The following is a 12822-nucleotide window of genomic DNA, read 5'->3' on the forward strand; positions in this document are numbered from 1 at the left end:
AGTAAATTAGAATACTGTTTGTTAATTATGTAATGATAAGACCCCAAAGCTATTCTCTCCTTTCTTTCCTCCTTGTGTGCCATCTTGCTTCCTTATTTTTTTCCTTCTTTCCTAGAACTCTTTATTCTCTAATCAGTTTCTTTCCCCTGTCTTTTCCCTAAACATTCTTAGAGGAAGTTTGTTCTCTTGTAGTTCTAGAGGCTATATTACAGGAGTCGAAGGGCTAACACCTCAGCTCTTTGCCAAATGTCTTGCCCTATTATGCTTATTTTTAAATAGGAAGACATTTGTTCTTTGTAGTAGGAGGCATGTGAGTTAGTTTTTAGATAATAGATATAGATAGGCAGGAGCTCTAAGAGGGTCAAAAGTGGTTAGCTAAAGTAGACAACAGGAAGAGCAGTAGAGAAAGGGATATAATATTAATCAGAATAGTTAAACAACTTCATTTAAGGATCTAAGACCACAACAACTGTATAGTTCAGTAACGGAGAAAAATTAAAAGAAATTAAAAGAAAATTTTAATAGAACAGGCAGAAGTAAGGGAAATATATAAAATGTGCAATTAAATAATAGTCTAAGCATATGTATCAGTGAGGCCATGCAATGAATACATACTCTCTTGCTCTGATCTCACTTATATAAGAAATGCAGCCAACATATCTTTTGAAGGGAAGAAATTATCCTGTTACTATATGGAAGACCAATGTCAATCCATTCAAAGTATTATTTTATATAAGTTGTTATCTAGAACACTTATTGAAATGAAATTTAATTTCTTATGCATAGGAAAAGGATATTATATTATATTGTATGGTAATCTAATAATCAACTACCTGAAAAAGTTGTTTCCCATTATTTAACAATCTGTGTATTTTGCAAGACTTTTAATTTTTTTAATTGGATATTTTATTTACATTTCATTTCCGTTTCTTCTCTGCAAATTCTCTATCCCATTCCTCCTTACCCTGCTTCTATAAGGGTACTCTCCCACCCATCCACCCACTTCTGCCTCACCACCCAAGCATTCCTCTACACTGGTGCAACAAGCTTTCACAGGACCAAGGGCCTCCCCTCCCACTGATGCCATATAAGGCTCTGTCCGCTCTTTCAGTTCTTCCCCTAACTCCTCCATTATGATCAGTCCAATGGTTGGTGTTGAGAATCTGCTTTGGTATTTGTAAGGATCTGGGATAGCCTCTCAGGAAACCATTATATCAGGCTCCTGTCAGCAAACACTTCTTGGCATCAGCAATAGTGTCTGGGTTTGGTGAATCCATGTGGGATGGATCCCAGGGTGGGGCAGTCTCTGGATGGCCTTTCCTTCAGTCTCTGCTCTACTCTTTGTTTATTTCCTTTAGACAAGGGCAATTCTGGGTTAAAATTTTTCAAATGGGTGGGTGGCCCATATCTCTCAACCAGGTGGCTATGCCTAACCTCTGGATATGGTCTCAACAGGTTCTCCCTCCCATTTGTAGGGTATTTCAGCTAATGTCACCCCCATGGGGTCCTGGAAGGCTCTTGCTTTCCTGGCATCTGGGACTTTCTGGTATTTTGCAAGATTTTTAACTAAGGAAAATACTTATTCTAGTAGGGAAAATTCTACCTGAAGATAAATTAATACCTTTATAACCTAATTTGTTGAGTCTTGATTAATTATTCTTCTACGTTTATCTTCTTTTAAATATAGATTTGTTGATATATAAATTAGAGATAAAAATCTTCTATCTTAAGAATATAATAAAGTGGGTTTACTTATGGAAGAATCTCAATAATCAAGTAAAGCATCTCCTTGCCTATGGAAGAATCCCCATCAGCATTTGATGTTGTTCTTCCTACTCCAAAGAAAAACCGTTTTACTTTCAAATCGTTATAATGTTACAAAATCCTTTCTCATCTCCACTAATTCTGATATTCTGCATACATGTTTATGTTTAATACTGTTCCACATTTCCACAAGTCTTTAGGCTATTATTGTTTTTCTTCAATTCTTCTATGCACAATCTGTCAATGCATTTTTCAAGTTCATGGACTCTTTCATCTACAATGTTAAATCTACACTCCAACCCCTCGGGAGAATTTCAGCATTTCTACTTAGTTTCTGAATTTTCTAATTAATTAATATTCATAGTTTCGATTTTACATTATTTTTAAGTGAAATTGACTCAATAACTTCCTTTGGTTATTTAAGGAGTGTTTATGGAGGGTTTCTGCTCTCTCACTATTTGTATTATGTTTTCTTATACTTTTTCTTTATTGAGAATTTGGGCAGTTTAGGCATTATTTTGTTGTTGATCTGTCTGCAGTACTGAAATGAAGCCTATTTCTTCTAAACTCTGAAGACTGTGGAGGGGAAACTGGGAAATGAGATAACATTTGAAATGTAAATAAATAAAATAGTCAATAATTCAAAAAAGAAAGACAGCAGCGGTGCCATAATGGGGTTCTGTTACATTATCCAACTGTCTCAGGCCATTAGAGATTCTTCGGCTGAGAATTCTTTTTGCTTCTGTACCCAATTTTTAATTGGATTATTTGAGTTGTTGGTGTCTAATTTCTTGAGTTGTTCATTTATTTTGGATATTATCCCTCGATCAGATGTAGGGATGGTGAAGCTTGTTTCCCAATCTGTAGGCTCTTGTTTGATCAATGGAATTGGATCAAAGACCTTGAAATTAACCCATACACCTTTATACACTTGATTTTTGACAAGCTGAAATCCTACAATATCAGAAAGAAAGCATCTTCAGTAAATGGTGCTTGCTAATTGGATGTCTGCATATAGAATAATGTAAATAGATCTATATCTATCACTCTGCACAAAACTCAAGTTCAAATAGATCAAAGACCTCAACATTAAACCATATACAGTAAATATAATAGGACAAAAATTGGGGAATAGCCTTGAACTCATTGGTATATGAGACAACCTCATGAATAGAATATCAGTGACTCAGGTTCTAAAATCAACAATTGATAAATGGGACCTCATGAAACTGAAAAGCTTCTTCAAGGCAAAGGACACTATTAATAAGACAGAATGACAGTGTCCACATTGGGAAAGAAAACTTTGCTTGTCTTTGTGCATGTTGTATCAAGTGCATGTACACTCACTCCAAAATACACACATGCATCACATACCATACACATAAAATAAAGAGGAAAAAGTGACTTATCAGATAAATTCAACGAGATGTGATACTTGATTTGCATTATAAATTTAGTTGTCGTGGAGTTTGAACCTTTGTCGTGTTGTTGGTGGTATCTTATCTCTAGAAGTGTTCTTGCTCTTTGTCTTCATGATTCTCTACCAACAGGACCTCAGCCACACACTGTGATGTACTCTCCAGGTATATGAGACTTAGAGACTATGTGTAGAGCTCGATGAGCCTATGAGCTACATAAATACTTTTTTACTTCAATCTGTTTTTGACTTGTATTCAGTTACAGTAGTGAGAGAAGTAACTAATACTCCATTCGTTTCTACTTTTATCACTAAACGATTCAGTGTTAGCTTCTCAACTACAGTAGACCTGTAAGTTGGGCAACAAAACACAGATTACTGTATTTGTTCATTACTTTGTTCTATTTGTTCTCTTGCATAAATGCAAGAGATTACTTTTTGTACATGCATGCTATATAAGAAAGTATTTTAAGTTTTATACTCTACAATTACAAGAAATTATGGCAATATGACTGATACCCTGATGGCATGGGGCTCTCCATAAATGGAGGCAAAAAGACTTTCTAAGAAGTTTGACTATTCACTCCTTCTTTAAAAGGGGAACAAGAATACCCTTGGCAGGGAAGAGAGAGGCAAAGATTAAAACAGAGACTGAAGGAACACCCATTCAGAGTCTGCCCCACATGTGGCCCATACATATATAGCCACCCAATTAGACAAGATGGATGAAGCAAAGAAGTGCAGACCGACAGGAGCCGGATGTAGATCGCTCCTAAGAGACACAGCCAGAATACAGCAAATACAGAGGCGAATGCCAGCAGCAAACCACTGAACTGAGAATAGGACCCCCGTTGAAGGAATCAGAGAAAGAACTGGAAGAGCTTGAAGGGGTTCGAGACCCCATATGTACAACAATGCCAAGCAACCAGAGCTTCCAGGGACTAAGCCCCTACCCAAAGACTATACATGGACTGACCCTGGACTCTGACCTCATAGGTAGCAATGAATATCCTAGTAAGAGCACCAGTGGAAGGGGAAGCCCTGGGTCCTGCTAAGACTGAACCCCCAGTGAACTAGACTGGTGGGGGGAGGGCGGCAATGGGGGGAGGGTTGGGAGGGGAACACCCATAAGGAAGGGGAGGGGGGAGGGGGATGTTTGCCCGGATACCGGGAAAGGGAATACCACTTGAAATGTATTTAAGAAATACTCAAGTTAATAAAAAAAATATATATAGAAATTAAAAAAAAATAAAAAAAAATAAAAATATATGAAACATCCAGATAATTAATTTTTGAAAGGAAAGGCTATTTTGTTGGTTAATAGAAACACCAATGGTGTTATATTTTTATATTGTTTCTATTTATACCTGAGAAACAAAAGAAACCTACTTACTGCTAATGTTCCTTTGGTGTTTAACAAGCATGATTGAGGTGAAGTTATCCCAAACCTAATTTACACTTACAAACTTTTTAAATAATCCACAATGAAGTAAAAGTGAAGTTTTACAGCAGGCTGTACTCATTTAACTTGCAAAGAAAGTTGTCTTATCGTTATGTGCTCAGACTCTTAGCTGAACTTAGAATCTTAGAAGGAGTATCTTTATGCACTGCTAGGCATATGTACTCACCGACAAGTGGATATTAGCCCAAAAGCTCTGAATACCCAAGATACAATTCACAGATCACGTGAAGCTCAAGAAGAAGGAAGACCAAAGCATGAGTGGATGCTTTACTCCTTTTTAGGAGGGGGAACAAAATATTCAAGGGAGGAAATATGGAGACAATGTGTGGAGTAGAGACTGAAGGAAAGTCCTTTCAGAGACTGCCCCACCTGGTGATCCATCCCATATACAGTCACCAAACCCAAACACTATTGAAGATGCCAAGAAGTACTTGCTGACAGGAACCTGATATAGCTGTCTCCTAAGAGGCTCTGCCAGAACCTAGCAAATACACAGGCAGATGCTTGCAGCCAACCATTGGACTGAGAATTGGGTCTCCAATGGAGGAGTCAGAGAAAGGACTGACACAGCTGAAAGAGTTTGCAACTCATAGGAAGAACAACAATATCAACCACTCAGACTCCCCAGAGCTTCCAGGTACTAAAGCACCAACCAAAGAGTACACATAGAGGCCCATGGCTCCATATGTAGCAGAGGATGGCCTTGTTGGGCATGAATGGGAGGAGGGCCCTTGGTCCTAGGAAGGCTCAATGCCCCAGTGTAGGGGAATGACAGGGTAGGGAGGCAGGAGTAGGTAGGTGAGTGGCTGAGTACCCTTACAGAAGCAAGGGATGGGAGAATGGGATAGGGTATTTCAGGAAAAACCAGGAAAGGGTACAGCATTTGAAATGTAAATATATAAAACATCCAAAAACCAAAACCAAAAAACCAAAGTCAGGTGTATCTTTAACATTCTTGCTGGAATGTATGCTTTCTTCATCTCACGAGCTTTAAGACCAGTGGAGGGCAAGGGGCAGGGGTACAGTTAAAAAAAACTTTAATATTCTAATTGAAAAAATTACTCAAAATTTACAACAAACTGATTGATAGTTAACAGTGGGTCTGGTTATCTTAATATGCTACAGTATGTCATGCATATATCTTAAATTCAACTCTTGTTTATAGAAATAAAATTGAAGAAAAGATATGAAATGTCTTATTAAAAAATTAGAAAGATATCTTTTCTTTTAAAAAGTCCCTCTGGGATGCTGGTTCTTGCAGTACAGAGTAATGAACCCAAAACCCACAATAGGATCACATGTGCAGAGTGTGGGAGACTTTAGTGTACGCAGTCCTAAATGGAAAGTCTTTATCTCACTTCTCCCTTCAAGTCTCAGGGATTTATATAGAATTTGGAGGTGGAAAAATTGTAAGAGCAAGAGGTGGTGGATGACTCTGAGGAAACAGTGTTATCTACAAACCACAGGACTGAGATACATATAAATTCACAGAGGCTATGACAGCACACACAAGATTTGCACAAGTTCAAATCACAGGAAATCTCAGTTGTGGGGAAGGGAATGTCTTATCAAAGAACTGTTTTCAATCTGCCTCATTTACTGTTCTATTGCTGTGAAGAGACACCATAAGTAGCAACTCTTATAAGACAAAGCATTGGATTGGGGGCTGGCCTGCTTACAGTGTGAGAGAGTTAGTCTGTCATGATTATGGCAGAAAGCTGACAGGCATGGTGCTGGAGGAATGGCTGAGACCATGGGGAGCAGGCAGCAAGAGACAGTGGGATTTTGAAACCTCTAAGCCCTCACCTAGTGACAAGACCATATCTACTCCAACCAGGCCACGCTAGTAATCTTTCTAACCCTTCTCAAACAGTTGGTGGACATTCTCATTCAAACCACAACACAATCGATACCTGGGAAATGGAGAACCAATTTTCTTCAGTGGAGTGACCCTCGGGTACATCAGCTACACCCCAGCATAGGTCCAATGCCCACGGGTAGTTAGACAATCCAAATAGACTTTATGTTTTTGTTGTTGTTTACAAATGCTTTTTATTTGTCACGCTTCTGTTTTTCTTAAAGGGGAAAGAACAGAATTAGGCAAGTAATGGGTTAATCTTGGAGGAGATAGGAGAGGAGAAGGAATAAAATCAAAATAAATTCTATAAAATTTAGGAATTATAACTGAATTTATAAAACGAAGGCAGACACTAATCCCTTTCTGACTCAATTACTAATAGCTCCATTGCTATGGTGATTGTTTGAAATAATTGCCTATTAATCAAACCTGTTATAAATAGGAAGCAATACAATTCTTAATATAAAAATATTTAAAGGTATTTGTTGATGAATAAAAATAAGAATTAGCTGCCTTCAGGAGATAATAAAAACATAAAACAAACAAAATCCTGTATCAACAATATTCTACTTACATCAGACTGAGCAAACCAGTTGTGAGCTATCCATGTGAGATTATTATGCAAAGACACAGCACATTATTTACAAAGCAGCATAACATATCCAGTGTTCCAAGGTAAAAATATGTAGAGTGAAGAATAAATCCATTAAGCAGGTGACACTCTTTAGGTTTGCGATCCCTTTTCTCGACAAGGACTAGAAAGGCCATTAAAGGCAAAATGTTATCAATTGAGGTCAAATTATTCATTATAACTGCTGAGAGAGACTGCCATCATTGTTCGAGTAAATATCAATGGACTTTTACTTACTGCATTTTGGTTAAATGGGCACTATGGTGTAATTTAAATATATGTTTATACTGAGTAAATATTATGATAAAATAGTGAAATACAACTTTGTAAAATATGTTTGTAATATGTTTTTAATTGGGTACCTACAAATCATGATTCATATATAAACATAGATTTATTTACACAAGAAGATGAAGGTAAATGGTGTGAGAAGGTCTAGGGAAATTTATATTAGGAATTAGGAATGAAAGCAATTACTAAATTGTGAAAACACTTGGATTAGCCTTGACTATGTCTGTTGAGGGTGTAACTGCTGAGATTATTTTTCCCTACTTAATGAGTTAAGCCTCTTAATGACCCCCTATACTAGAGTTACAACAAACTATTATAGAGACACTGAACTGGGCATTATGAAGCCCCTAACAAGAAAACTCTAATTGATATGGTACCCACAGGAAAGTGAATATGCAGAACAGGAAGTGGAGACTGAATAGAGCAAACTGTCATGCATAGACTCATTACCCAATGGCCATGCAGCAATTCTTTCACACACTAGGAAGAGAGAAGCAGCACCTTTTCCTTGAGGTGTAGGAACAAGTGTAGAAACAACCCTTACAGGATCAGTTGGCTTTGTATTGGTTCTCTGGAATATCTTTTCTCACGCTTCGAATACGGTTCACTTCAATGCTAAATTAGTTCACTAAAAACTGCTAAAAGAGGTTTAAGTTAGAGAAGATTTAGAGTTGACTACTAAAAAAAATTTTTGAGTAAGAACATGTCTGGTAAAATCATTAGATGAAAATAATCTATAATTTTGTAATTTCTGCTGTAATGTATTACAAAGAATAGAGTATTTTGAAAATAATTTTATCATTAGAAAGACAGTAGCTGTACCACATCTTTTTTCAATAGTGAAATTTATAAAAAAATTTTCATGTGATATATTTGTCTCTTATATGCTTATTATATCTATATTCATAAGCATGCATACAAGTAATATATATTTGCTTGAAAAATCAATATAAGAATTATTTAACTAAAGTACATGCACTCCGTCTTCAGATTCTGAAGAGGGCTGCATAATATTCAAATCATGAAGCTCATTAACCTTTACTCAAACAGAGCAGCATTAAGACTTGTTTGACACATGTCTGCATTGACTACTATTTTTTTATGGTTCTAAAAGGTCGCCTAACTACATTTCATTAATGTTGCCTCAAATTATTTTATTTTTATGCTTCTATATGAATTCAGTGAAGAGAATATTGACATTTCTATTAGTTCTGCTTAAAGTGTATTGGCATCAGCATTAGCACTGAATGAACACCAGTAGCTCCTCTCCAAATGGAGACGTGGGCTTCTTGGAATATAAAATAATTCTTATATAGTGAAGGGGAATTGTCTTTGACAGTTAATGACTGCATTTATAAAATGTTATTGTAAGTTTCTAACCCTTTAAAATACTCAGTATTATAAAATTATCACCAAAATACATATAAGAACAGAATCTCTGTCTTTATGTTCATGAAACCGTATGCAATTGTGACAAAATTTTAAAATCTCCTTTAAAAAATTGCTTCATACAGCAACATCATAAAGACACAAATTAATTTCAAGCATTAGAAATAGTGGAGATTTTTCTCAGAAAATTTTGTGTATAATATGTATCATGATGTGTTTCCCTGTATTTTCTTTCAACATTTTTATTGTTTATACTTTTAAGTTAGAGTCTTCGGTCCAGTTTGTTTGTGTGTGTGTGTCTGTGTCTGTGTGTGTTAATACACGAAAGGTGAGAGACACACATCTAACTCATTCTTCTGCAGGTGGCTTTTCTGTTTTGCCAGTATCCCTCTGTGTCCTCTGCTATTAATCTGCATATCTTTTTTTTTTTTTGTTCCAGGTTCATGCTCTTTATCATGGTGACTTTTAGGTATAATTTAAGGTCAGATACTATGTTTCTTCTGGCTGCTGCATTTTTGCAGCTTGCAGATGCTTTGACTAGTCATCCTCTTTTAGATGCAATGTTATTGTTGGGTTGTTTTTTATAGTTTTGTGAAGAAGCACATTAGAACTTTTATTTGGGTTGTACCAACTTTGTTTATTACTTCTGGTTGTATGACCATCTTCACGAAGTACATGTACAATTTCAGAAGTTTCCTAGCACCTAAAAATTCTACTTTTTGCATAATTTTAATACATTCTTAATAGAGATTGTTTACTTCATTGCTTAACAATGGTTATTTGTTCTCACAAGTTTTATTTTTATCTTTCAAACATCACAGATGGATTATATTTCCCAATTTCTTTTCTTGCAAATTTGTTATTGGTGCATATAAAATCATTAACCTTTGTTTGTTTGTTTTAATGCTAAGTTACTCTTTAATACAAAACAAAACATCAACAATTTTTGTTATCCCTTAAGTAAGGGATTTTCATGCATAGCCAATTAAAATTTCCCCAACAATCTTCTAGAGTAACATTACTCCCTGGACCTACTATAAGGTTCCACTAATCCAACAAAAAGCAAAACTCCTGTTAAGAGATTCCAAAGCACTACTTAAGAATACTTAACATATTGTTGGGTGCTTAAGAAACCAATGTGGGAAAAATGTCATTACAAGGTAGTCATTTTTAGCATGATTGTCTTTGAATGGTCTGTCTGAAACTATAGTGCAAAGCAAAAGTCACATCTATCTTGCAAAACACATCAGAATGGGGTAAAAAGAAATCATATCTCATTGGAACATTAGCGACCTGTAATTTTTTTATACAACAGAACAAAATAAAGATTTTCCTCTTCTTTTGGAAGATATTTGCAGACAGAATAGACCCATGGTTTATGTTCTTCCTCAGAATTTCCACCCTTGTTTTCGGCTTCTGCTTACACACTGCTTCTGGTGCATAAGAAGTGATTTTTCTTTTTCTCACAAACCAGAAATGCCTGAGATTATTAAAGTCATTAATATGCAGTCCAAATGCATGAAGGGAAAACTTTTGCTGTTACAGAGCTGTGGAAAGAGAGCCAAGCTACTAATTTTGAAGGCATTCCCACACAGGTTGACACTACACAGGGTATTAGACTGGAGAAAAACAGAAGAAAGGTCCTCACTACTGGCACCAGTTATCTCACAGGCTGCCAACCCAAGATCCACTAAGTGGCAGTTGGGATGTTTTATAGCATCATACAGCAGCTTCACACAAGCATCTTCTAGCTTATTATTTGAAATTTGTAGGCCCTTCTGATCCTGGTTATTCCTTAAGACTTCAGCCAGGTCCTGGCAGCCACTAGAGGTGATGAGACAATGTGTCATACGTAGTGACTTCAGAACAGTTTGGTAGAGTCAGAGCCTTACAGGGAATCTTCAATCCTTTATCCTTCAGGTCATTATTGCTGCTATCTAGATGGCCCAGAATTTTGTTCTGCCGAAGAGCATCAGCAAGGTAGTCCCAACATTGCTCACTGAGGGAACAGTTGTCCAACACTAAGTTCTCCAGAATATAGTTTGGATGGCCCAAAGCCTTAGAGTGAGTACATCCCTTTGTCCAAGTTGTTGCATGCCAAGAATTTTCAAGGTCTTGCTGTTCATCAGGACAAAGGCAAAGTTCTGACAGTCATTTACCTGAAAGTTACACTGTTTTACCACCAGTTTTTCTACGTTGCATTCTGCCTGGTTCAAGAAATCACACAACAGTTTTACATTAGTGGGGGAGAGGCAAGTGAATCTGAAGTCCAAACATTGTAAATTGTGGTTCTGAATAAACTGAAAGAATAGGTGCTTTTCCCATAAAAAGGGCACCACATTTGCCTTAAGTATTTTAATGGTGCCGCTGCGGTGCTTCCCATGATTATAAAAGATGGAAAAGGCTGGCTCACTGAGACAAGTTTGTTTAATTTAGAGTTCCTGGATGTCCTTATTGCTTATGAATATGGAACACATTTGATTCCAGTAGGTGAGAAGCTTTTCCATATAGCTGTATTCCTGTTCTTCATTCAGGATATTTTGGGTTGAAAAGGATACTTTCTTCAGGGTAGAACAGTGTTTTAAGCAGTAGGCAGCAACAATAATATCAGAATAATCTTTAGCCACAAAGTTAATCTGTTCCATACAGTTCATTGCTTGTACTAAGAAGGCTTCATCCTCCATCTCAGACAATAAAACAGCTTCATGCCATCTATCTGTTCTTGAAGCTCTTCATTGCCTCTTATGGTTTCCAAGCACTGATAGAACTGATGTTTTATTTCCCGGGACAACTGGTGGCCAAAGAATGCATCTAGTTTTTTCTGTTCCAATTCATGTAAAAGGCTGAAGATGAAACAGCCTAGAAAGGTCCACTGTGTTTTGATCATCATTGACAGTTTAGAAGGTACGGAATGGGATTTGTGTTAATGTGAATCAAAGCTGTGTGGAAATTGCATAGAGATGCAGCCCGTGACTGTAGTACTGAGCCGTTTGCTCATGAGAAAGATGCTTCCTGAATTCTCTCTCATTATCTCCATTACTCCAGAGACATTTGAGAAAATGGAGAACAGGATTAAGTATACAAGTGTGAGAACAGTAGCAGGATTCAATGAGAGCAATATTAAGTCATGTTTCCACAACTTGTTCCAAGATATGAACAGAGCCCAGAAAGTCTTCAGTTTGGTGAGAGAAAATGAGCAGCTGTTCAATGTATGTTCGGCCCCTATGGTGTGCTGCATGGTAGCTAATTGTCTTAAAAATGAGATAGAGAAGGGAAAAGACCCAATCTCTCTCTGTCGACATATCACCTCCCTGTATACTACCTATATCTTCAATCTGTTCATTCCCCAAAATGCCCAATATCCAAGTAAGAAAAGCCAAGACCAGCTGCAGGGGTTGTGTTTTCTAGCTGCAGAGGGCGTGTGGACTAACACATTTGTATTTAGTGAGGAGGATCTCAGACAGAATGGGATCATGGACTCTGACATCCCCACACTGCTGGACACTGGAATGCTTGGAAAGATCAGGGAATCTGAAAATTCTTACATATTCCTCCACCCATCTGCCCAAGAAGTCTGTGCTGCAATCTTTTATTTGCTAAAGAGCCATGAAGACCACCCTAGTCAGTATGTGAAATGTATAGATGTACTCATCTTTATGTTTCTAAAGAAAATCATTAACCTGTGTATGTTGATTTTGAATCTTATTTTCTGACCAAAACTGCTTATCAGATTCCAAAGTAATTTGTGTCTTTATGATTATAAAGCCTGGAAGGCCATTTGTAAACAGGGATGTTATTTTTTCTTAGTTTATAATTTTATTACATTTATAGTGTTTTTATCTTAAGACTCTAAGACTTTGAACAATAGACTAAATATGCATGGAGAGTGTGAACCTTTGTCTTATTCTAGATTTTAAAAGAAATGGTCGCAGTTATCCCTCACTTAGGATGATGCTAGTTTTAAGTTTGATAAGTGTAGCCTTTATATTACTCAGGTATGTCCCATCAAT

General features: G+C 36.8%; 1 pseudogene; it reads right to left on the minus strand.

The window, feature by feature from the left end:
* Positions 1-9982: 9982 nt before the first annotated feature.
* Positions 9983-11699, minus strand: Nlrp4a-ps2 (NLR family, pyrin domain containing 4A, pseudogene 2; annotated as a pseudogene).
* Between the last annotated feature and the right edge of the window lie 1123 nt (positions 11700-12822).

Source organism: Rattus norvegicus, chromosome 8, assembly GCF_036323735.1.
Source record: "Rattus norvegicus strain BN/NHsdMcwi chromosome 8, GRCr8, whole genome shotgun sequence".
Classification (NCBI taxonomy): Eukaryota; Metazoa; Chordata; class Mammalia; order Rodentia; family Muridae; genus Rattus; species Rattus norvegicus.